Genomic DNA, 27,381 nt, shown 5'->3' with positions numbered 1-27,381 from the left:
TTTCTTTCTTTATATCCTCATCCTATAGTTTGGGTTTTGTTTTTTTAAACTTTTTTTGTTAAAAACTAAGACACAAGTACACACATTAGCCTAGGCCTGCACAGGGTCAAGATCACCAATATAACTGTCTTCCACCTCCACATTGTGTCCCACTGGAAGGTCTTAGGGGCAGTAACATGCAGGGAGCTGTCACCTCCTTAAAACAGTGCCTTCTTCTGGAATCCCTCCTGAAGCACCTGCCTGAAGCTATTTTACAATTAACTTACTTTTTTTAAGAAGTCAAAAGAATGCACTCTAAAATAATGATAAAAAGTATAGTATAGCAAATAAACTATTAACATAGTCATTTATTATCAAGTACTATGTACTGTACATAATTGTATGTTAGACTTTTATATAACTGGCAGTACAGTAGCTATGTACCAGTATCACTACAAATACACACTGCATTGCACTATGAAGTTCTGATGACCACGAGTTACTAGGCAATAGGAATTTTTTAGCTCCACTATAATGTTACGGGACCACCATTGGTGGTATACGTGATCTGTCATTGACCGAAACGTCATTATGCAGTGCACAATTGTCATTGGGTTGTATTTTTACTTTCTTGTTGGTATTAGTTTTTTAATTTTGATGTAGTCTGGTATATCTGTTTTTCCTTTTGTGGCTGTGTTTTTGCTGTTGTATCTAAAAAACCATTGCTAAACCCAAGATCATGAAGACTTCTACGTTTTTTTCTTGTATGCTGTCATTGACTGAAACGTCGTTATTTGGCTCATGACAGTGTGCGTGTATGTATCTATATATATCACACATATATCAAACATTATTGATAGATGCCACATTTAGTAGAGCTTTTTAACTTTGGTGTAACTGAATAAATTATTTTCACCGTTTTTCAGGGCTTCTAAGCATGGTGGCTTCTAAAAGTTCCCTTTATTTTGCCATGCATTGTATACAGTTTGAGTATGCAAATTTGGAAGCAGAGAGAAGAGAAATTTGGAGTAGGGAGTAGGAACAGAAGTCTGGTTGTGCTGGCTCACGCCTGTAATCCCAGCACTCTGGGAGGCCGAGGCAGGAGAATTGCTGAGTCCAGGAGTTTGAGACCATCCTCAGCAAGACCAAGACCCTGTCTTTACAAAAAATAAAAGAAATTAGCCGGGCATAGTGGTGTGCGCCTGTAGTCCCAGCTACTCGGGAAGCTGAGGCAGGAGAATCACTTGAGCCTAGGAGATTGAGGTTGCAGTGACCTGTTCTGAGGCCACTACACTCCAGGCCAGGTGAAAGAGTGAGATTCTGTCTCAAAAAAAAAAAAAAAAAAGTAAAGCAGAGAAGTCAGTGATGCTAGATGTTGCATGAAGGTAGGTGATGCCAAGGATAAGTGACGGTGAAGAACAGAAATGCCCATTAGGAACTTTGAAAGCATATGATGCTCTTCCTCTATTTCCTTTACAAACACTTCAGTAAAGTCTATATTGCTCAGTAACGCATCTCTGTGTATGCCAGAGGGTGAAGGTAGGGGGAACTAGAAGAGGTGCTAAGTTCAGATTTCAGATGCCATCAGCAGAAAACAATGAAGACAAGGAATCTGAAGCACTGGAAGTACATAGGACCTGACAGATGAAGTGACAGCTGATATCTGGGTTACAGAGAAATTTAAAGAACATGAAAATATGTCTAAATCTTTAGCAGACCACCAAACTATAATCACATAGTGTACTAAGCACGAGCGTGAAAGTTGATTCACACTCTAATTTTAATATTACATAATACTGGACTCTTTCATAGTTGTTTAGATACAGTCCCTTATTTTGTAATCTGGGCTCCATGTATAAAGTAGTAACTTTCTCATTTAAGTATAAAAAAGCACACCTCTTTTCTCTACCTAATACACATAACAGCGTCACAAAAGAAATGTTAAAAGACATCTATAAAAAATAATTAGGAAAGCCATCACAGCATAATGCCATAGATATTGGAAAAGTTTTGGAGAAAGACCATTATTCCAATCTTTCTTTTTAAGAAAGATTGATTTGGAAAGCAAACTAATTCAAGGAATCACATTTTAATGAGAAATTACTGAAGTCATGGTACTGAGAAAATAATATTCTTTGCTATCTTCTATCTTAAAATTCAAGAGAACAAATACAAAGAAAAATGACATCTAAATGAGGTAAAAGACAGTTATCCAAGTTTTATATCTGCTGTTCAGTTCCTTGTTACCACTAAGAAACAAAACAAAACCTGATGTTGGTGTACTTAGTAGTCTAATAGTATTTATGCCAAAAAATTACAGTGATAATATAATTTTATATTAAGATAAATACACAGAATGTTGTTTACAGAATATTTTTGTCAAGTTTAGGATTAGATTATATCACAACTTAAATTTCTAAAATAGGAAGTCTGTTAAATATATTATTTTTTATTTCCATGTCCAATTGCAGGAATTAATAATCTTTAGTGCTGAAATTTTGGAATATAAGTCATCTCTTTTTCTACCACTCAGAAGGAGATACCTTGGCATATTCCCTTCCTGGCTGAATTTCTACTTGTCTTTCTATATATGTATGTCCATTTTAACATTTTATGTATTTTTTTCCAAAAATTATATACAGTCATGGGTCACATGATGTTTCCATCAACCATGAACCATATTTACAATGGTGGTCCTATAAGATGATAATATTATGTTTTTAGTGTATCTTTTTTATGTTTAGATAAACAAATACTTATCATTGTGTTACAACTGCCTACAATATTCAGTACAGTAACATGCTGTACAGGTTTGTAGCCTAGGAGCAATAGGCTATATCACATAGCCTAGGTGTTTAGTAAGCTATCCCATCTAGGTTTGTGTAACTACACTCTGTGATGTTCACACAATGACAAAATCACTTGACATACTTCTCAGAATGTACCCCCATCATTAAGCAATGCAGGACCGTATGGTTTTATAAAAATAATTTATTATTTCAACAATAAACATATTACTTTTATGATATAAAAAACAAATGTTCTTTATGCCCAGGGGCATTGCCAAGGAAGCACCATTGAAGTCTCTCTTCCCACTGCCATCATGTATTAGTCAGTCTCCTAAAGAGTTTAAACAGCTGCAGAAGCTCTTCATCAAAGGGTTGAGATTTGAAACAACTGATGAGTCTGAGGAGCCGTCCTGAACAATGAGGAATGCTTACTGACTGTGTGGCAATGAGCATCCAAACATGAAGTGCTGCAGGGGCTTTGGCTTTGCAATGCAAGCCCCTGTGGAGGAGGTGGATGCAACCATGAATGCAAGGCCAGTCAAGGTAGACAGAAGAGTTGTGGAACTAAAGAGGGCTGTCTCAAGAGAAGATTCTCAAAGACCAAGTGCCCACTTAACTATGAAAAAGATCTTTGCGGGTGGCATTAAAGAAGACACTGAAGATCATCACCAAAGGGATTATTTTGAACAGTATGGGAAAATTAAAGTGACTGAAATGATGACTGACTGAGGCAGTGGCAAGAGGGAGGGGTTTTGCTTTGTAACCTTTGACAACCATGACTCTGTAGATAAGACTGTCATTCAGAAATACCAACCTGTGAATGGCCACAACTGTGAAGTAAGGAAAGCCCCATTGAAGCAAGAGATGGCTAGTGCTTCATCTAGGCAAAGAAGGTGAAGTGGTTCTAGAAACATAGGTGGTGGTCATGGAGGTGATTTCGGTAGGAATGACAACTTTGGTCATGGAGGAAACTTCAGTGGCCTGGTCATGGCTTTGGTGGCAGCTATGGTGGTAGCAGGTATAGTGGTGGTGGGGAAGGCTATGATAAATTTGATAATGATTGAAACAATTGTGGAGGAAATGGAAGCTACAACAATTTTGGCAATGACAACAATCAATCTTTAAATTTTGGACCCATGAAGGGAGGAAACTTTGCAGGCAGATGGTCTGGTCCTTATGGTGATAGAGGCCAATACTTTGCCAAACCATGAAACCAAGGTGGCTACGGCAGTTCCAGTAGCAGCAGCAGCAGCTATGGCAGTGGCAAAAGGTTTTAATTCCTGCCAGGAAATAAAGCTTAGCAGCAGAGGTGAGCCAGAGAAGTGATAAGTTACAACAAATTTGTGAACTCAGCCAAGCACAATGGTGGCAGGGCCTAGTTACTACAAAGACGACATGTTTTAGACAATACTCATGTGTATGACAAAAAAAACTCAAGGACTGTATATGTGACTAACTGTATAACAGGTTATTTTAGCTTCAGTTTTGTGGAAAGTGAAAAGCACTCCAACAAAGAGCTTTAATGTGTTTTTTTTTTTTTCTTTTTGCACTCATGCTGTTGACTGCTAACTATAACAATCTGATCATGATGCTAAATAAGTGTGTCTTTAAAAAAAATGTTATTTTCTTTAGAAACCTAAATAAATAGCAACATAATAATGAAGTTTCTCAATTTGCCTCAATGTTAACTAATCAGTGAAAAGAAAGCAAAAAGACACAGATTTAAAGTAACCTTCAAGAAACCTACTCATAGAGACCTAGGAGAGGAGAAAAGGGTGTGTGTGTGTGTGTGTGTGTGTGTGTATGTAGTATTCAGTAATCACACTCCAATCGCACTTTTACTATTTGGCATAGTAAAATAACCTCCATTCTGGGTTACACAACCTTTTTTATTTTTAGCTCCTATAGCATGCAGAGCACACTATAATCAGATGAGTATCGCTCCATTACAACCATCTATCTGTTTCCCAACGCCCACTTCTACTCTTATTGAACTCTAAAATCTTTGAGTAAATGCCTTGCACAAAAGACACTTTATAAATGCTCGATAAATGAATAAATGAAAGGAAAACAAAGTATATTTCTAAAAAGTGTAAATAAGCATGACTTTCACAAATCAGAATTATAACTTTTAAAACTGCTTTACTTAACACATTTTTTAAAACATGGTTATACTCAAGTTATTTCTAGAAGAATGCTCATGGTAAAAACTAGCATCTTCCTGGATATGGTTTCTTTAATTTTGCTATATATAAGAAATCACATTTAACAAAACAATCGGACTACTACAAATATATACTAAAGTCAAAGTTTATAACACGTTATTTTAATATCAAATTATTTGTGACTTCCAATCTAAATGCACTCAAGAAAATTTAATAGGTTTTCCAAAAAACAGTGTTGGTATATTAGATCATGGTAGGGAGATCTTAGGCCAGGGATAAAACCAAGAAGGATTAGAAGAAATAATTAAAATGAAGAAGCAAATTTAAAGGTTGCTAAATATGATACAAGATCCACATACAAAACCCCATTGTATCCCTATATTCCAGCAACAAATAGAAAATAAAATTAATAAATAATATAATTTACAGTAGGATATAAAAACAAACTTCAAATACCTAGGCATAAATGTAACAAAAGATGTATAAGAAGTCTACACTGAAAACTACAAAAGACTGGGAGAAATCAAAGTCCCAAATAAATGGAGGGATTACCATTTTCATGGATTAGAAGGTTCAGAATTATAAAGATGTTATTTCTCCCTCAAGTGGTCTAGAGATTCAAAGCAATCCCAGTCAAAATCCTAGCAGGGTATAGGCGTGTGGGTGTGGGTGTACACGTGGGAATGTGTTTGGTAGAAACTGATAAGCAAATTCTAAAAAGTATAAGAAAATAAGAACCTAGAATGGCCAAGAACATCTTACAGAACAAATTGGAAGATTTACACTACTTGGCTTGCTATACTTACTATAAATTCAATTGATTATAAGGCTACAGTAATTAAGACTGCATGTAAAAGAAACCTTGACCCCTATCTAATACGTAATACGTAAAAGTCAATCCCAAAGGGACTATAACTGTAAATGTGAAAAATCAGCCTTACAGTAGGTAACAATTTCTTAAACAGGACACAAAAATTTCTCATAAAAAAAGTGCTAAATTAAACTGCACTAAAATTAAGAACATTTGCTCATCAAAAGATACTATTGTGAGAGTAAAAACTCTAGTCACAGAATAATAGGTATTTGCTGGAAAAATATACATATTTTTGTACATATTGTTTTACATATGTAAAAATACATGTATATTTTTTCAGCAAAAGACAGGAATTCCTACGTATCAATAAGAAAAGGTAGACAGGCCAGTAGAAAAAGAGGCAAAAACCTGCATAGGTATTTCATAAAAGCAGATATTCAAGTGGCCATTAGTCATATGAAAAGCTGTTCACATTCATTAGTTATCAGTGAAAGAAAACTGAAACTACATAGAGGCGCCACTATATACCACTGGAATGGCTTAAATTACACACAGGTAATACCAGTACCTATGGAGTCACTTTGAGCTACTACTTACTGTTACGGAGCCCTGGACCTGTTCAGCTGCCAGTGCCTCCAATATATTATTCCCAAATCCTTATCAATTCAGTCTTCTGTGAGGCTGAGGCTCAGGTTTTAATGAGACTAGGAGACTCCAAGGAGGAATATTTCTAAGGTTATAGAGTCACACAAAGTTACTTTTAGTGTTATTTCAGTTACATGATAGGTTCAGATGAATATTTGAGAGTTTATTTAAGGTCCTAAGCCACCATGTATAAAATAATCCCTAAGTAGTCTCACTGAAAAATTTACATTTAATTATTTAACAAATTGTCATAAACAGCCATAGGTAATTTTGATATAGTCATTAAAAATCATGATTTCAAAAATGTGGTACTTGAAAATGTTTAAATCTAATAAAAAATTAAAGGATGCATAATAAACTCCTATATACCTTTCATCTATATAAAATTAACATTTTGCCACATCTTTTAATACACACATACGTATTATTTTCTTCTGAACCACTTGAAAGTAATTTGCAGACATTCAAATGTCACACTTCAATCCTAGATGCTTCAGCATACATCTGCTGAGAATAAGGACATTATCCTACATAATCAAAATACCACTTACAAACCTCCCCCAAAATATTTTCATAAACTTATCTAATGTATAAATCATACTCAAATTTCCCAAAATGTTCCAAAAATGTCTTTTATACAGGTTTTTATTAAATCCAGGATCCATGCACTGAATTTGGTTATGTCTCCTTTAAACTGGATCCGTCTTTACCACCATGAAGCTTTAATACTGACTTTGTTAAAGAGACTAGGCCAGTGGTCTCATAGATCAGCACAAATTCTAGATTTGTCTGACTGTTCCATCATGATTAGATTTAAGTTAAACATTTTTGGTGAAATAACTATACCAGTGATTTTTTTTCTCTCTTACTATATTACATCAACAGCAAAAAATGATGGGCTGTCCCACTCTCATGATGCTAAAATCGATCACTTTGTTAAGTTGGTGACTGTCATATCTCTCCATTATAAACGTGCATTATTTTTGCTTTTGCAATTAGTAAATAATTTGTGAGGTGATATTTTCAAACCATATGAATATTTTATTTTCCCAAAACTTTCACCCAGTTACTTTAGTATCCATCGATGACTCTTGCCTAAATCAAGAGAGTCACAAAATGGTTTTTTGATTTATCATTCCGTCTACATTTATCAACTGACATTCTTCTATAAAGAACTACTCCCTGGTTTTTACTATCAATATGGATTCTTTTTATGAGATATTATAATATACAGTCATCCCTGTATATTTTCCATGGGGGGAATTGGTTTCAGGACCCCTCCTTGGATACTGAAATCCACAGATGCTCAAGTGCCTAATATAAAGCAAGGTGGTATTTTCATGTAAGCTACACACATCATCCTGATACTTTAAATCATCTCTAGATTACTTATGATACCTAATGCAGTGTAAATGCTATGTAAATGGTTGTTGTGCTGTATTGTTTAGGGAATGATGATGAGTAAAAAGAAGCCTGTACATGTTCGGTACAGATGCAACCATTGTAGGCCTAACTACATTTTCCATCTGTGGCCAGTTGAATCTATGGATGTAGAACCCCCAGCAAATATGGAGGGCTGACTGCATATTCTTTTGGATACTCAAGTTGTCCCAAATATGGTCAATAAAAACCTCTTCAAGTCAGCTCCTATTCCTTTTGGAATAATATAACATCTTTGAAGACAAGATGTCACTAGAGGACAAACAGCATTCAAGGCCCAAATAATTTAATCGAACAATATAAGACAATTCGGTAAGATTGCTCCACACAGCTTCCTGTTTTTCCAAGTCTTACCCTGTCTCTCATTTAATGGCAAAACCACTGCTGAGTCAGTTACTCAAGCAAAAACCTGGGGAAGATTCTCAACACTTTCCTTTCCCTCACTACTAGTTAGAGAGGGAAACAGGGTGGTCAGAGGATTGGAGCACTCCTACTTTCTAGTTCATGCCCTCCTATACTGTCTATATTTCTTCCATGACCATTTCATTTTTAAAATTTTAGAGTATTCCTTAAAAAATGTAAAACAAGGCTGTGGATCATCAAACTTTTAAAGGCAAAACAACCACCTCCAGGTTTTGGCATAACTTCTTGTACTTTTTCTAGATGTATAGCCCATTCAGCCAATGTTCTCTAACTAATAATGTTTCCTGATATTTTATTATAAAATCTCAGAGCTGGTGGGACCATACAAGTCATCTAGTCTAAACATACATCCTATACTTGAATTTCTTCTACAACAATTCCATCAATTTGTCATTTAGGACATGCTGAAACCATACACTGAAAGAACAAATTTTCTATTTTCCATTCCATGTTTAGAAAACTTTGTTACAAAGCTCTTTCTTATGTTACAGTGTCAAAGTATTAATATGTTCTTTTTAGCTTCAGTCATTGGCCACAGTTCTACACCTCAGGTCACTAAGTAGTTTTGTCCTTCTTCCCCATAATAGCGAAGCAAATATTTTAAGCAGCACTCATATTTACACTTATGCCCCTTGATCTAAATCTCAGAAGAGTGAGGATACAACCTTAAAATAGCTTAATCCCATATAGTAACTAATTATGAACCTGTAATTCATGAATATACCTAAACTTTTACGGAAGTTAATTATGTTTTCAGCTTCCAAATAAAGTAGTACAGAGCTTCCATTCAACTGTCCTATTTCAAGACTGGGAAAAGAAGAAATGACTACGCATCAGGCGGAGATTAAAAACAAGTCCAATTTACCTATATGATTCACAGTTTTCTATACTTCAAGTCCATCTCTTAATCTCCAAGCTGGAAAACCCAAACCCCTTTAGTTTATATACTATGGTACCTTTCCCCCAATCATTTTGTTTGCCTTTCTCCAAGCCTGTTCCAGTTCTTACCTTCTTAAAATGTAACAACACTTGTCAAAAGTAAGAAGGTACTATGACTTTGCACAATAGCAGGATTACACTTTCTACTTTGTTTTCAGCCAATATCCAATAAGCACTATTTACTGACCCAAGCTTGAATACCTGCACCTAACTAGAGCAATAACAATGAGTCTCAACATTTGAAATGGGTCATTTGGCCATTTGCAATCAACAAGTATTTACAGTACTTACTACTTCCTATGTACTAGCAAATATAGGCATGTCTCTTATAGCATGAGTTTTTATAACATAACATAACAATCTATAACATAATATAGATTTAACATCATTGATTAGGGGAAAGAATCAGCACATGAAGCATTATAATTACTCTGCCAACTGGAATCAGCACAGTGCAAATAGGAAAAATAATAGCTGCATGCAAAGAATAGGCACACATAGCTGCACTGTTTGAATGTCTTCTGAAATAGAGTTTTGTTTACTCAAGCGTTTTTATTCTTTCGTTTACCATTGGCAGTTGAGAACAGTTCTACAAGCAAAAGTGCCTGGTCAAGGACACATGTGATAGGAGAAGCTAAGAATCTTCTGAGTGTGTGGACTAAACGGTAAGGAAGGAAACATTTGGTTTTTGTTAATTTTAGTCAGCATATTTATTATTTTTAGATGATAGCTATACAAATACTTGTATTACATCAAGTCCTACAGAAACTCTCTTGTCCTCTTTTTCCAATGAAATTGCCATTTTTATAAGATATTTTTCCTAATGAGTGATTTCTCAGAAACACAACCATAATACTGCAGCAGAAACAACTATAGGTTGGCTAACTGCAAACAAACATATTCAAGATGATCATCTACTAATAAACATCTCTAATTCTTATTGAAAATAAATTAGCATATTTGGGCACTAAAGAAATAGGTAATCACAAATGACTGAACAAGTGAGATTAATAAATATATTAAACTATACATAACTTATACGGCCTTATGTGCACTTGAAACCTTTTATATGTGTTATCTTCTTATGTTATATAAAAGAACTCTGTGGGATGAGTTCATTTTACAGATGAGAAATCTGAAGTGCCCAGAGAGATTAAATAAATTGCTCAAGCTCATAAAGCTAGTATATCATATACATCAATCTCAAATTTAGTAAAATTAGAAAAATAAAAATAAGAGCTCTTACCTAAGAGAAAAACACTAGAAATATTCCCATTTAAAAATCAAAAGACAAAAATATCTCCAACACGGCCAGGAAGAAGTTAAAGCAATTAAAAAGTTATTGCTAAAAACTTATTAAAAAGTTACAGCCGATGAAATAACACTAGATTTTCTAAAGTTGAAGTACTAGAAAAAAATAATAAAATTATTAATATTAGCAGATGATGTAAAAATCCAAGATAGTAAACTAAAAAAAGCAATAAAAAATGACAGGAACTGTAGAAAGTTTATGATTGTTTAAGATGCATGGTGGGTTAATGGGGAATTATAGATCTGTCTCTACTTTGGGGCATATTTTAAAAATTCCTTAACAAATAGTTTAAAAATATGTATAAGGTTGCCAGATTTAGCAAACGAAATACAGCACACCCAGATAAATCTGCATTTCAGATGAACAATAAAAAATATTTTAGCATGTCACAAATATTGCATGAGACCTACGATACACAAAGCTGTGCAATTACAACTTAAATACATAAAATACCTTGTAATAAACAATATATAGAACTTTTATGAAGAACACTATAAGGCTTTATCAAGGTTCCTAAGAAAAAATTTGAATAAATAAAAAACATAACCATATTGCTGAGTATGAAGAGTAATTAACATACATATTTAATATTTAAACACTATTCAACTCAAAACTCAAAATTTTTTTGGAACTTTAATTGTTGATTTTAGAGTTTACCTAGAATAAATGAACAAGAAAAACTAATTTTTTTCCCCAAAGAAAAGTAATATAAAAGTACTGATCTTACCAGATATTATAAATGTATAACGCTTAAAACAGCAGAGGAGTAACACAGCAATAGAGAGATCAGTGGACCAGCAGAGAAATTCCAGAAATAAAAACCAAGTATATATAGGATCATTAGGTAATAATAAAGGTGGCATTTCAAGTCAATTGTGAAAGAGTTATTCAACAGCATTAAAAGGAATAGAAAAAATAAAATTAGAACCTTACCTAACAAGTTATATCAAATAAATTTAAGATTAAATAAAAATATAATTACAATATTTTTTAAAGCTATAGAAATGCAGATGAAAACAGAAGTAAAAGCATATAATGGAGAAAAGTTAGAAGCAGTAAAAGAATGACAGATTTGATTAAACATTTAAAGTCATAAATATAGATAAATGAAAAATTGGAAAAACTTGCAACATAAAAAATGATTTAATATCCCAACAAACAAAACCCTTTATAAAAAAAATTTTTAGGAAAATAGTACAGAAAATGGGCAAAATATGATTGGGCAATTCACAAAAGAAATTAAATAATGAGTAAACATAAAACTAAAAATTTAAATGTTAATGAAACAAATGTAAATAAAACCACAATTTCCATAGGCTTCCTATCAAATCTGCCAAGTTAAAGAAAACAATAATAAAAACACTGATCAAGGAGGAGGCAAACATTTCTCCTGTTCATTATGAGTGAGATTACAAATCAGTTCAAACTTTCTGGGAGAAAAATCTGGCCTCATATATTAAAAACCTTAAAAAGGGATCGGTAAATCCATTTCTAAGAATTTTTCCCAAGGGAAAAATCACAGGTGTGTACAAAGATGTAGCAACAAAATTTTAACTGCAATGAGAAACCCAAACCATGCTAATTAAATGTTAAAAAAAAAGTACAACCATACAATATAATAGACATTAAAACTTAATAGAAAGATTTAAAAAGATAATTAAAGACATTGAATATACACAATTTAAACAGTTTCAAAACAACAGACACAATATAATGTGATTTTAAAACATGCCTAGAAAAAAGTCTGAGTGGCCAAATTAAGGTAAATTTTATTTTCTTAGAATTTATTTTCATTTTCTGTAATTGATACTTATTTTTATAATTAAAAACATAAAATATTATGTGGAGTGTCTATAATTAACAACAATGTATTGTATGTTTCAAAATAGCTAGAAGACAGGACTTGAAATCTTCCCCAAACATAAAAGTGATAAATATCTTAAATAACCTGACTTGATCATTACATATTCTATTCATGTAACAAAATTTTACATGTATGCTATAAATATGTACAAATATAATGTATGAATAAAATTTTTTAAAATAAATAAAAAGACATAAAACATTAAGTTTTTTTTAAAGTAACAACTAACAACAAGGGTAAAGGAAAACTACATAGTCAGATGAACTCTGAAGACATGGCTGTTTAGTTCAGAAGCCAATAGCCAGATATATAAAAAGCACCTGGAAATAACACTACACAATAGCTAACTTTTCACAATGATTTTGAACTACATAGAAGAAGCTAAATTATGTTCCAAGTATATCATGTATATGTATGTGTATAATTTTTATTATATAACAAATAAATAATTTTCTTCTGCAATGATTAAAATAAAGGTTTGGTGAATAAAAAGTGAATCAGTTACTCAGAAACTGTTTTATTTGGAACCATACACACGCATATGTTTCTAACATATCCTAGGTTATAATCTATTAGAAAAGAGAGATAATACCAGATGTAGTCAAAGTTTAAACTTTTTGACTACAGAAAAGTCCAAAAAACCTTGAAAAAGAAAAACAAAGTTGGAGGACTCACACATCCCAATTTCAAAACTAACTACAAAGCTACAGTAAATGAAGACATTATAGTACTAGCTGAAGGACAGATACACATTGAGAGTCCAGAAAAAAAACAAAAATCCACATTTATGGCCACCTAATTTTTAGCAAGAGTGCCCAGATAATTCAAAGATGGTGGGACAACTGGATATCCATCGGCAAAAGAATCAAGTAGGACCCTTAACTCACACAATACTCAAAACAGATTAGAGACCCAAATCTAGGAGTTAAAACTATAAAACTCTTAGGAAAAAAACACAGAAGTCTTCGTGATCCTTAAGCAATGGTTTTTCAGATACAACACCAAAAAACACAGCCACAAAAGGAAAAATTGATACACTAGAGTACATCAAAATTAAAAACTTTTGTGCTACAAACAATACCAACGAGAAAGTAAAAATACAACTCACGGCCAGACACGGTGGTTCATGCCTGTAATCCCAGCACATCACAGCCTTGGGCCAGCCTGGGCAATACAGCAAGACCTCATCTCTACAAAAATTTAAAAAACTAGCTGGGCATGGTGATGCACACATGTAGTCCTAGATACTCAGGTGGCTGAGGCAGGAGGATGGCTTGACTCCAGGACTTTGAGGCTGCAGTGAGCTATGATGATAACACTGCACCCTAACCCAAGCAACAGAGTGAGACCATGTCTCAAAAACAAACAAAACAAACAATCCAAATATAGTCTCGTACTGCATAACAACGTTTCAGTCAATGACAGACCACATTTACCACTGACAGTGGTCCAATAAGTAAAAAAAATTACAGTAAACTGAGGCTTATTTATTATTGAAGAAAGAAAAAAAATTCTTATAAACTTGGTATAGCCTAAGTGTACAATCTTTATAAAGTCTACCATAGTGTACATTTATATCCTGGGCCTTCACATTCACTCACCACGTACTCACCACTCACCGAGCAATTTCCAATCCTGCACGCTCCATTCATAGTAAGTGCCCTTTACAGGTGTACCATATTTTTATCTTTTATACTGTATTTTCACTGTTCTTTTTCTATGTTTAGATGAACTTACATACAAAAATACTTAAACAGTGTTTTACAGTTGCCTGTAGTATTCAGTACAATAACATGTTGTATAGGTTTGTAGCCTAAGAGCAATGGGCCACGACATATAGGTGAGGTGGGTAGTAGGCTATCTCACCTAGGTTTGTATAAGTACACCTCATGATGTTCCCAAAATAAAGAAGTTTCCTAACAACGCATTTCTCAGAAGGTATCTTCATCCTTAAGGGATACATGACTATATCTGCAAATCATATATCTGATAAGGGTGCAGCATCCAGAATACACAAAGAACTCCTACAACTCCAAATAATTCAATTTAAAAGTGAGCAAGGGATTTGAATATATTTTCCCAAGATACACAAATGTAAATAAGCACATAAAAAGATGTTTAACATCATTAGTTATTACAGAAATGCAAATCAAAATCAGAGTAAGACACCATTTAAACCTATAAAGATGTGTATTATTAAAAAAAAACAGAAAATAAGTGTTGTTAAGAATGTGGAGAAACTGCAACCCTGGTACATTGCTGGTGGGAATGTAAAATGGTACAGCAGCTGTGGAAAACAGTTTGGTGGTTACTGAAAAATTAAACACACAGTTACCACGTGATCCAACAATTCCACTTCCAGGTATACTGAATACCTAGGAATTGAAGGCAAGGACTCAGATAGTTATACGCCAATGTTCACAGCAGCATCATTCATTAACTGAAAAGTGGAAACAACCGAAATATTCATCAACTAATGAATGAACAAAATGCTACAACATGGATGAGCCTTGAAAAGATTAGGTTAAGTAAAAGAAAACAGTTATAAAAGAGCACAAATGTGTGATTTCATTTATATGAAATGTCCAGAATAGGCAAATCCAGAGAGAAAGCAGATTACTGGTTGCCTAGGGCTAAGGACTGGAGGAAATGGAGAGTGACTGCTAATGGTTAAGGGTTTCTTTTAGGGGGGACCAAAAATATTCTAAAGTTAGCTTATGGTAATAGCTGTATAACGCTGTGAATACACTAAAAAGCACTAACCTGTATACCGTAAATAGGTAAATTGTATGGTAGGTGAATTATATCTCAATAAAGCTATGAAATAGAAACTTTATGAACTATAAATTTATAACTTTTTGGAAGGAATTACTAACATTTTCTCCTTGAAGACCACTGGGATTTAATTTCTCTATTTTATATACTGCAACTAAATTAAAATTACTTTTTAAACACTTAAACAACTAGTAGCAAATGTCTTACATTCCAAACTGTTTCAAGGATAATTACAGCACAAAATTACACTAAGTAAAAATATAATTGTACTGCATTCTGATTTGAAAACTAGCAAGCATACTTAAATTCACGTAGTCCAGTTACACAAAGTGCAACAGAAATAGAGCAAATATACTACATGATCAAAGTAAAAAAAAAAAAAAGTTTAAAAAAGTGATAAACTTGGCTGACATTTTTCACTTGCACTGAAAACTTCAAATACTTAAGAACATCAGGCTGAATCACCTTTGAGAATAGAATAGTCCATGCCTGCCCCCCTCCAAAAAATCCTTAAGAGAAACAGATGAAGTATGAGAAATATGTGCTACTTTGATAGATTTCCTTATGTTTTCCACTTACGCACTTCCGAGTCTAGCTCATGACACAAACTTAAAGGGGATCTGCAGAGGTCAGTTAGTCTTGGCTAAAACAAGACAATAGTGACTTTCAGCTCCAGGATATCTGGTTTAAATTCTCAAGCAGAGCTGGACTCGTTGGTACCAAAATAGATTTTCAGATATAAAGATAAAATATTTGTGTACTTCTTCAGCTTCCTGTCTATAAGGAATACTTTCCAAAGTCGTATTAAGCAGTCATTGTATCTACGGAGAAAGAATTATATGTAGCAGTACTTAAAACAGTTTTTAAAGTTCTTTCAAAATTAACAAAATACAAGAGAGCTGTCTTATAGATAATTACCTGCCTGCTTCCTTAACATGAATGATTACCTCTGAATACAAAAAGTCAAACAATTCCACTGGCAGGAGAAGGAGCTCCAGCTTCCTGTTCTATGGAGGCAAACCCAGAGGTGAACATAACTGAAAAGGTGACAAGGAACAAGGCCAGAGCCAAAATCAGTATGAAAAAAAAAAAACAAAAGAAAAACCACACACAAAATCAGTATGAAGTAGAAAAGCAAGCCAAAAAGAGGCAGAAAGGAAAAAATCAGGAGTAGAAGGTCAGTGCTGGGCAGGGAATGAGAGGATGACCAAGGCCAATCAACATAAAATGGAAAGATGATCTAAGCAAGATTAAGAGTACTAAGGGTCAGTGTTAAGTAAAAGTGGATGGAGGCAGAATGCACAAAAACATCAATCATTCGTGATATAAACAAATTATAGCAATAGTGTTAAGTTGGAATAGAAAAATTTGATGAAAGTAAATACAAAGTAAGATGTAAAAATAATGAAATGACTATAATTTCAAATATCCATATGGTTCTTAAATATTTTTACCCTAAGCAATAATCTAAATTACACCGGACTATGTGGCAGAAAAAAACCCAGAGCAAAATTTCTAAAAGAATCTAAACAATTTTGACCTTACAATGTATTTAATCTTATGACTCAAACACGCCATTACTACTAATATATTTATTCCCATTTCTTCTTTCCAGGTCAGTTTTGGTTTTGGAGTTTTGATGTGAATGTAATTGGTGCAACCTTTTTAGAGGACAAAGATTAAACCTCAAAGAGTCTGAAGCCCAGGGCTGTTAAGAGATATTCTGGGAAACTGACCTTCACTTCACCAGTCTTGCAGCAATGTGCTGTGGTTGTTACCAGTAACTTATACTTGGGCATGGTGATCTGTCTCTACAACCACTGAAAGAAGCCAGGAGGGATAAAATTCCTGTGGATATGGCAAAGGGAGCTTCTCTTACTTGATGGACACGTTGCTCCTTCACACAGTAAATGTCTCCATGGGAAACTCTGGGGGCCTGGGAAGTTCCACCTCCACCTGAGAGCATGTTGTATGCGAAGACAGATGTAAGCTACATTTACTGCAGTACTGTTTTAATTGTGTAAAAAACTGAAAACAACCTAAATGTCCTTTGATTGGGCCAGTATATTATATCCATAAAACAGAATGATGAACTGACGAAAAGAATCGAGTTCCATGTGCTGATACAGATTTCCAAAACATGTGAACTGAAAAAAGCAAGGCACAGAATGCTTATTTAAAATTTTTCCATATGCTTGTATTAGCTGCTCAAAAAGAATAAAGTGTTAAAGTAAATTTTAAAGTCTACCCATGTACATATTTGCTGCTATATGCATACACACACACACACACACACACACACACACACACACGAAGCCACTAGCAATGATTACCCCTAAAGAGCAGAACTAAATCTGAGTGAGATAAAAGGAGGACTTAGATTTTCTTGGGTATTCTTATGTGCTGTTTGAATTTTTTCATCATGAGAATACATTTTTTATAATTCAATCTTATTTTATAATAAAAATATACTTGTTGAAAGTACATAACCTTTGACTATGAAAATTTCACTTCAAGGACTTCATGCTACATTGGAGAAGCATGGGCATATTTATTGATGTCCCTTGCTAATTGTAATGGCTAACATTTGGAGACTACTTAAATGTCTAACACTAGAGAACTTGCTAACTACATATTTATATGCATATATACTATCTGATGCTCTGCAAAAATTAAAAATGGTGATTCAGAACTACATTTATTGACATGGAAAGATGCATAATATTTTTGAATGAAAAATACAAGATCATAGATTTCATTAATCTATACATATATTCATAGAGTTATCTGAAAAGATGATATGGAAAATACTGTTTCCTAATAGTAGAGTTAGGGGTTTTAGTTTCCGAACACATTGCTGGACTATTTACATTTTTACAATGAACATGTATCATCATTTTCATAATCAGAAAAAAAAAGCTATTTTCATTTAAAAAAAATAAGAACTATCCTGAATAGCATGCAATAAAAAAATAACTAAATGGCATCAACAGGTTTCGCTAAGGTAACAAAGCCAATGTAGAACAAAAGATGGAAGTGAAGCTTTTCATTGCTTGGGCTCTGAATGATAAGCACCAAAACATTTTGGATAAAACCTACAAAGTATGTTATCATTTAAGCTTTGATGTCCAAAAATCTTTAGCTGAATTTTTATTTTGTTTAAAATATTTTGTTTAACCCAGACAGTTCATTATGTCCCTTGCCCTCTGAGGTGCATGTGGCACTCCCTATCTAACACTCCTCTGGAAATACTCTCCCTCTCACTATTATGATTCTATCTACAAGGTCCTGATATTTCTCTGAGCTGCTGTGTACAAGCAGTAAGCTGTACACTACACAATTACTGTTGCACAGACAGCAACTTTGGGTTTTCTCCTTCTCTGGACTCAACTACTTAGCCTCCTAGGTAAATATCTCTCTATTCTCTTTCCTAGGTCCTCTTCTTGCTCTACATACTCTCTCTAGGCCATTTGTTATCACTCAAACCTACTACCTTCAGGTACTTAGTAACTCCAAAGTCTCTCTCTATCCAGATCCCTCTCTTGAGCACTAGATTCATGTATCTGCCTAATGGACATTTCTTCTTAGGAGTTTAATAGGACCCAAAATTCAATGTATCAAAACTCGACCATCATGTTACCCCTCAAACCTGCTCCTCTTCCTGTTTTGGCTCTCTGTGTGAACAGCAATACCCAGCTGCCCAAGCCAGAAACCTGGGCATTATCCTTGATTCTTCTCACTCCTTCATTTCTTACACCCAATAAATCAACAAGTCCTATTGATTCTCTTCCTAATCCTCTCTCTCACTTCCCTAATTCAAGTCACAGCATCTCTCACCTGGATTACTATTACATTCTCCTAACCACACAGTTCCCTATGGCCATTCTGATTGTGTTGCCAAGCAATCTTTTTAAATGAGAAATCTAAATTTATTGCTGGCTGGGCACGGTGGCTCACGCCTGTAATCCTAGCACTCTGGGAGGCCGAGGCGGGTGGATCGTTTGAGCTCAGGAGTTTGAGACCAGCGTGAGCAAGAGCAAGATCCCGTCTCTACTAAAAATAGAAAGAAATTATATGGACAACTAAAAATATATATAGAAAAAAATCAGCCAGGCATGGTGGCGCATGCCTGTAGTTCCAGCTACTTGGGAGGCTGAGGCAGGAAGATCGCTTGAACCCAGGAGTTTGAGGTTGCTGTGAGCTAGGCTGACTCCAGGGCACTCTAGCCTGAGCAACAGAGTGAGATGCTGTCTCAAAATAAATAAATAAATAAATTTATTGCTATCTGTTTAAAATCCTACAAATGGTTCCCACTTCCTTCAGAACAAAGTACAAAGTCTATAATATGATTTATGATAATCTACTTACTTCTCCAACTTTATTTTTTTATACTTCTCACTCCACCCCCACTCCCTTCTACAATCTGGCACTAAAATTCTTTCCATTCTCTTACCATACCATCTTTCCTTTGAACATGCTACTCAGCAGTGCCCCCAAAGCATACCTGGGGAGAACTTTTGTCTTCCCTCCTACAACACACAAGCTCCCAAAAGTACCTCAAATAAACAATTTAAGTTACAAGTGGCTTATTAAACATTACTATACTCCCTTTTCTGCCAGATAGCAACTCCCTCCTGTATAAAGTAATTCTGAAGCCACAACTGATATCACCTCTCCAGCCTGTACTACAGCGCCCCAATTCCCACTCACAACTTCTAATTATCTTTCAAGTCATATGTGAACTGTCCCTTGAGCCCCCAAGAGCAGATTAGGTACCCTCATGGCAACCTATACCCTACTGTAGCCTTTATCCTACTATATTATAATTGCTTGTTTACTGGTCTGTGCCCCTCAAAAGTCTGTAAGTTCCCTAAAGAGTGAGACCATGGGTTGTTCACTGCTGAATCTCCTATGTCTGGCATAGAACCTAGCATATTTCAGACATTCTTTAAATAACTACCAAATAAACTATAAGCATACAAATTTATAAAAAGAATTACAGCTAAAGAGAAACTATAATGGAATGACAAATATTTAAATAATTTAATCTTACACTTCAAAGAACCATCAATATTAAGTCAACACTAGAAAACAAATTAGAAGTATTTCTTGCTTTGTGCTTGACATTTTCTTGGAAATTGTGTATAAACTCAATTTTTGCAAACTGAGTCACATAATAAAGCACTAGGCAAGCTCACTTAAAGGGATTCTTTCACAAAGTGAACAAAACTCCAAACGAATTTTTCTATTCCATATGAACTTAAATTTTCACATTATTTATTGGTTTTCCTTAAAACAGAAGCCTTATAAAGTTAATTTTTCAAAACCTGCTCCCTTCCCTCCCCCAAAAAATATGACCTGTTTAATATAAACCTTAATAACACTGCTTGACAAGTTTTTTTAGTAAGTTCCTTTAGTTCTCTAGATAATCTATAAATTCAGGTGTATAGAAACACCCAGAGTAGGTTTTGCATCATGATATAAAGAATTCCTCTCCGTAGGATGATTACTTGGTTTGAATTCACAGGCTGTAATAAAGTTATGGATTTTTAAAGAGCTTGTCTAGTGTTATGAGTAACTGAGCTACCTTGAGTAGTACTCATAAAAAATAATTTTTTATTCACATAACAAAAATAAACTTCATATATGAAACAATCATACTATATAAAACAAGGAGTTTGAACAAAATTAAATGCCAACTCTGGTTCAAAAACTAATTACATTTTCCTTAATTTTAGAATATAGGTTTGATTCCCACTTAAATGAATTCACTTATTTTTTTTTTTTTGAGACAGAGTCTCATTTTGTTGCCCGGGCTAGAGTGAGTGCCGTGGCGTCAGTGTAGCTCACAGCAACCTCAAACTCCTGGGCTCAAGCGATCCTACTGCCTCAGCCTCCCAAGTAGCTGGGACTACAGGCACACGCCACCATGCCCGGCTAATTTTTTCTATATATATGTTTTAGTTGTCCATATAATTTCTTTCTATTTTTTTAGTAGAGACGGGGTCTCACTCTTGCTCAGGCTGGTCTCGAACTCCTGACCTTGAGCGATCCACCCGCCTCGGCCTCCCAGAGTGCTAGGATTACAGGCGTGAGCCACCGCGCCCGGCCTCACTTATGAGGTATATTTCAAATAAATACTTCATTCTTTCTAGTGGCTCAATTTTCAAATACCTGGACCTTCCATTTGGATTCAGCCAATTAATGAAGTTTGTCTTTGCCTTTGGCTTTTGGTTTTGTTCAGTTCTGTTCAGGGAATCAATATAGCCAATTCACCAAACTTTTGCTTCTCTTGGTGTTTTTACAAGGCATTGCCTTTCTACTGTCTCATAATGTACCTCAAGTTTTTAATTTTAGCAAATCTAGAAGATTTTCAAATATAAATTTCAAATATGCAAGAAAAAAAAACAAAACAAAACATTAAATACCTGTCCACATTTGGCAATGTGCCAGGAACTGAGGAGAACACAATCATTACCCTGGAGAAAATCTATAATATCTAACCCATAAACATTCACCAGAAAGACCCAAAGGACATATAAACATTAACCACATATGCACTGAAGCAGCTACATAATATATCAATGAAGGACAACTATGTTTTACTGGGTGATGACTGAAGAGGGAATTATTAGAGGTGTATGTTAAGATAAAGTAGTTGGGATTTCTGAGGCTAAATGTTAGAATCTTTTTCAGCTAAAGGAAAAAAATATTCCAGCACAAGGTGCTGCCTGAGAAAAAGGTCACAGCGGTTGGATTTGATGGAGGAGGAGCAGTTGTATGAAACTCCATTTCAGAATCACTGCAACAGATTATTGTGTGAGCATTGTCCTAGAATAAGGTAGGCTAGTCAGGTTTCACAGACAAAGGACAAAGAATTTGGTCCTAAACCAGAATCAATGCAAAGCCACTCAGAATTGGTTCTCAGCTGCTTTGGATATTAACTCAGAAATTCCACTCCCAGGTATATACCCAAGAGAACTGAAAACATACATCCACATAACACACATATGAATGTTCACAGCAGCATTATTCATAATAGCCAAAAAGTGGAAACAACCCAAATGTCCAACTGATGAATGTATAAACAATGTGGTATATCCACACAATGCAGTATTATTCAGCCATAAACAGTACTGATACATGTACTACACGTAAAAGAACGAAGACACAAAAGGCCATGTATTACATGATTCCATTTATATGAAATGTCCAGAATAGGGAAATTCATAGAGACAGAAAGTAGATTAGTGGCTGTCAGTGGCTGGGGAGAGAGAGGAATGTAGAGTGACTGATAACAGGTACAGGATTTCTTTTTGGGGTGACAAGATGTTCTGGAATTACATAGTGATGATGGTTGCACAGCCTTGTGAACATACTAAAAACCACATACTTTAAAAGGGTGCATTTTGTGGAACGTGACTTTTAAAATCTTGATTTTAAAAAGAGTTGTTCTGCATTTTTTCTGCCACAACACATCTGAAGGGCATGACATAATACCATCAGTAAAGGCAGCTTACTACAGCGAGGACTGATTTGGGAACTTTGACAATAACTATTAAAGAATATTGAAAACATGACACCAAAGGGTCTCTAAGTAGTAAGGTCAAAATAACAGGTGAAAGCCATCTTTTAGTAACAACATCAAGAACTGCCTTGAGTGACAACAGATTCAAAAGACAAAAGATCTCATAGTAATTTCTAAGTACCAATAACAAAGAGATAACCAAGGCCTACCTAAGCTGGCATAAAGGAAAGAACTTAAAAATTGTTCCAAAGGAAGAAAGGATGGTAGGATTTTCATTCTCTAGCAGCAGCTAAGAACAGAAAATGACTAAAGAGACAATGAGGATTGGATTCAATACTGAAAGGCACAACAAGAAAGATGATACCAGCCACAGGGAATAATACATATTTATCAACACTGATTTGGCACATACATTTCCCAACTAACAAATGTATCAAATTTCAAATGTTTGTAAATCACAGTTTGAATACTTTTGCCCAGAGAAATAATTTTCAAAGTAGTTAAGTTTGCAAACGGCCTACAACATGTATTAGAATTTTTCATTATTTCTGTTTTCCTACCTGAAACTCAGTATGCCAGAAGCCCTGTCCCAATCTCCCATCTTGCCACACATGAGAGCCCCAACAAGAGAAATTCCATTACTTTCTAAACTCTAAGTGAAAGAAGAACTTCTTTACCCCTCCAATCTTTTGCCGCCCCATCTCAGCAGCACAGAAAAAATTCTGACTCCCTACTCCCCTTGGAGGTAAGGCCAAAACAGAATAATTTGCCACTCAGAGCCACTAGCAAAATGGAGCTTGGTACTATTACATATGAAAGAGTGTTAAAGCAGACATTTGGATTTCAGAGGTTGCTTGTATTAAACGGCCAATGTTCTTTTGATGAAAAACTGCCACAGACACAATTAAGGTGTTTAGTGCATGCATATAAATTTATCCCCATTGTTAAATAACACAGACCTCATCATGTCCAGTGGCTGCAATAGAACATTGGTAGTACCTGCATAACATGTACAACAAGAGCTCAAAAAATGCTGGCAAAGGAAAATGAGGGAAGAGGAAAGACATGGGAAGAAAAATTTCAAACCCAGAAAATTTACTGGGGTCCGCAGAAAACAATAAAAAGCATCCCTCTTTGTCCTATTCCTCTTGGAATACCCTTCTGATGAGATTTTCCTCATCTTCTAAGATCCAAACCAAATGCTGCCATCTTTGAGAGGCTTTTCCTGAAAACCCAAGCCCGGTGGAGACTTCCTTCTCTGGGTTCCAATAACACCTTGTATTAATTACTATAGTGCTTATTAAATTGCAACAGTTTCTTTACATGTTTGTTTCTCCAATAGATATCTACTCAAATAATGGAATATTTTATTCATCTTTCCGTTCCCAATACCTTGGATAGTGCTTGGCACATAGAAGGATCCAATAAATATTTGTTGAATGAATGAATAAATGGATTTCCTCAAATGCTGAAAGACAATGACAGTGATAACTCATGAGAACAAATTGAAAATGAATTAATTTGCTAGTCTTGCTACTAAAAAATGAGATCCAAGCATGAAACCTCAAAGTGGCTAAACAGTAGATCTGAATGCCCTGAATATATACATATATAAGGAACATACATTCAACAGCAAGTAGATAAGAAATGCACAGCATATACAGTTGTCCCTTGGTATCCACAGGGGGACTGGTTCCAGGGCCCCCCATACTAAAATCCTCAGATGCTCAAGTCTCTTATATAATATGTAGTAGCATTTATAAATAACCTATGCACATCCTCCTGTATACTTTAAATCATCTCTACATTATTTATAATAACCTAATACAATGTAAACAGCTGTTCTACTGTATTTTTTAGGGAATAGTAAGAAAAAAAAAGGTCTGTACAAGTTCAATACAGATGCAACTATCCTTTTTTTTCCTCCAAATATTTTCAATCTGCAGTTGTTTGGACCTATGGATGCAGAATCTGAAGATATAGAGGGCCAACTATACTCTGCTTGTTCCTTTCTGTCACATTTTTAGAAGGTTATAAGGAATATTCCTTATTGAACATACCAAATTTCCAGTGGTAGAAAATAATGTATTACATGTTGTATTTGACTTTTCTGACATCTAAAGAAATACTTAAATCAAAATAAACGTACATATAAGGTTCAGTAATATTCAGAGGGGAAAAACAGTGATGGGATGCTGACTTGTTCCTATTAGATTCCTTTGGGGAAATAAAGGATTCTAACCAAGTTCTGATCATAAAGAATTAAAACTGAATTAAAGTTCCAATGCAGACTGAATCAGAAGAGTCCACTGTCAGCAAATGAATGAATAGTTCATGGGAGTGAGAGCAGGCACTAGCCCATAAAACCCCAACATCTTAAGAGATAAATATAGAAGAATGCTAAGGTAGCATAAGACATGCTGGGTTAAGAAGCAGATGGTTCTTTGGGAGTTACCAAACTTCTTTTTGGCAGTGGATGAGAATCAGTGTTAAAGCATGAGACTAAAAAATATGGACATATACCATTGTCTAGTAAAATTTTTGTTTCAGTGGTTGTTTGCCTAATCTAGTGAAAGTATTACATTTTATGTTCATAATTTTTACTTCCTCAAATCATAATACTAGAAAAGACCCTAAAAATTATCTACTAAAACCCCCTACCCTTACAAACAAAGAAACCAAGGTCTGTACGGGCAAGTAACTTGCCCAAGGTTATACTGCTAATCAGAGGCAGAGTTTGAACTCAAACTCAGGTGTCCAAGATCCTTCATTTAGAGCTCTTTCCACTAGATGAAGAGCTTTTATATCCTAATGCCTTTCATTAAAGTTTGGTCCTATATACACATATGTGGATACATATGCAGATACACAAGTATGTGTGTGTATATACATACAGACACACCCATAAATATACATGCACACTTTTATAGCATGCACTCGAAAAAACTAGGGCCCTTCCGAAATGTATCCAAAAAGCACACCAGTTTATTGAAAAGAATAGTTCCGCGACAAGGCATTCATGATTCCTGAGTGATCCACTAGAAATCAAACGCCACATCTATGTTTATACTTATTTATTAATTATACAAAGCATAATGGTTAAAAGCATGGGCTCTGGAATAAAAAACCTGCTCCTAATCCTCTAATCCTAGCTGACATTTAATTAGCCGTGTACCCTTCGGTAAATTTGCTTAACCTTCCTAAGCCTCAGTGTCCTCACCTATAAAACTGAAAAATAATAGAATCAACTTGATATAGTTCTTGTGAAGATTAAACAGATGATAAGCATAAAGTGCTTTGCCCAGGACCTAGTACTTCATCTCAATAATTTAGCCATTATTATCATTATCACTGCCTACTAATCTCTGGGTTTTCCACAAATGAACCCCAAAGACAGTTTTCTGTATATTTAACACACACACAGTTTTAATTATATATTATCTGTTCTTTTGAACAGAAATTATAAAAGATTAAAAACCCTATTCAAGAAAATTCCTTTTACTTTTTTTTTTTTTTTGGAGAAAAAAGTCTTATCCCAAATTGATATTTAAATTCTACAAATGTCTAGTGCCTACACTGAGAATCTACAATTTAAAAACACAAATTGTTTTCTGCTTTCTTACACTTTTCCATTCTTTCAAACAAAATGAGTTTGATTGCCTAAATTCTGCAAAGAAGATACACAACTGACTCAGAAAGAAAATGATTCCCCTTGCTTCCCACTAGAACCCTTTTGGTGTTTGTCTGAACACAAAGAACACTCTTCATTTCATTTATGGTGACACAAGTGAGAACAAATTAATTCCAAAATGTATTGTACATTTAAACTCTATTATAATCTGAAATTAACATAATTATAAAAGGCCCTTATTCCCTATATGTAATCATGCCTCAAATAAAGTATTTCCTCTTTTCCTACATTCCTTAAAATACTGATTTCATCATAAGTGTGGTATACTAGCAGGGTAGTATTACTAATTCATTTAAAGAAATTACCTTTCAAGTTTTTTTATTTTCTAAAACTTAATAATTTAAGAAGCTAACTCCCCTGGTCTAAATTTTTTTGCCCATTATTCATGTTCTGTGCTCACTGGACAACTGAAGGGATACAACATTTATATACATTCATTTTAATAGTAAAATATGTCTAAACAAAGCTCATCTATGTTATTTCATGTTATTGTAAATCTCAGGGGTTTCCTTTTAAGGTGCTACTGTTTGAGTTCTCTGAAATTCCGGTTGCAAAATATATAATTTAATTTGAAAGTAAATCAATACTAGAAACAAATTATTTGATCATCATCTTATAAAAGATTAAACAGCCACAAATTTTATTTTAGAAGGACAAAAATGCATTAAATTACATTTCACTGACATAAGATCAAAAGAACCTCATAAATACTATGTGGTATTTTACCAGAGTGAAGTTATAAAAAAGAGGCCAAACCAAAAAAATCCCTGTTTCCCTCTGGAAAACAAAAACTGTTTTAAGTAATTTTAAAACTCTCTTGACATTTGATCCATTTAAAAAAAAAGTTCATCATATCAACAGAATCATTAAAGGTTGCTGGAAAACAAACCCAAAGGATTACAATAAAAAGTTCTTTTTTTCCAAAATACAATGTTACTTCTTAGCTGTCACCAATGACTAAGAAATGTTTATACACCATACCTTCACCTATTTTAAATTGTATAATTCTCAAATTAT

General features: G+C 34.4%; 1 protein-coding gene and 1 pseudogene across 3 annotated transcripts in view; one reads left to right on the top strand and one right to left on the bottom strand.

Annotated features, from left to right (window-relative positions):
* CDK8 (cyclin dependent kinase 8) overlaps window positions 1-27,381 on the bottom strand; it is a 107,403-nt gene that overhangs the window by 77,466 nt on the left and 2,556 nt on the right. The window lies entirely within an intron of this gene.
* On the top strand, window positions 3,027-4,045 carry LOC138382874 (heterogeneous nuclear ribonucleoprotein A1-like; annotated as a pseudogene).

This window comes from Eulemur rufifrons, chromosome 4, assembly GCF_041146395.1.
Source record: "Eulemur rufifrons isolate Redbay chromosome 4, OSU_ERuf_1, whole genome shotgun sequence".
In the NCBI taxonomy this organism is placed as follows: Eukaryota; Metazoa; Chordata; class Mammalia; order Primates; family Lemuridae; genus Eulemur; species Eulemur rufifrons.
Note: the sequence above shows the minus strand (reverse complement) of the source record. Positions and strands in the feature narration are given on the sequence as shown.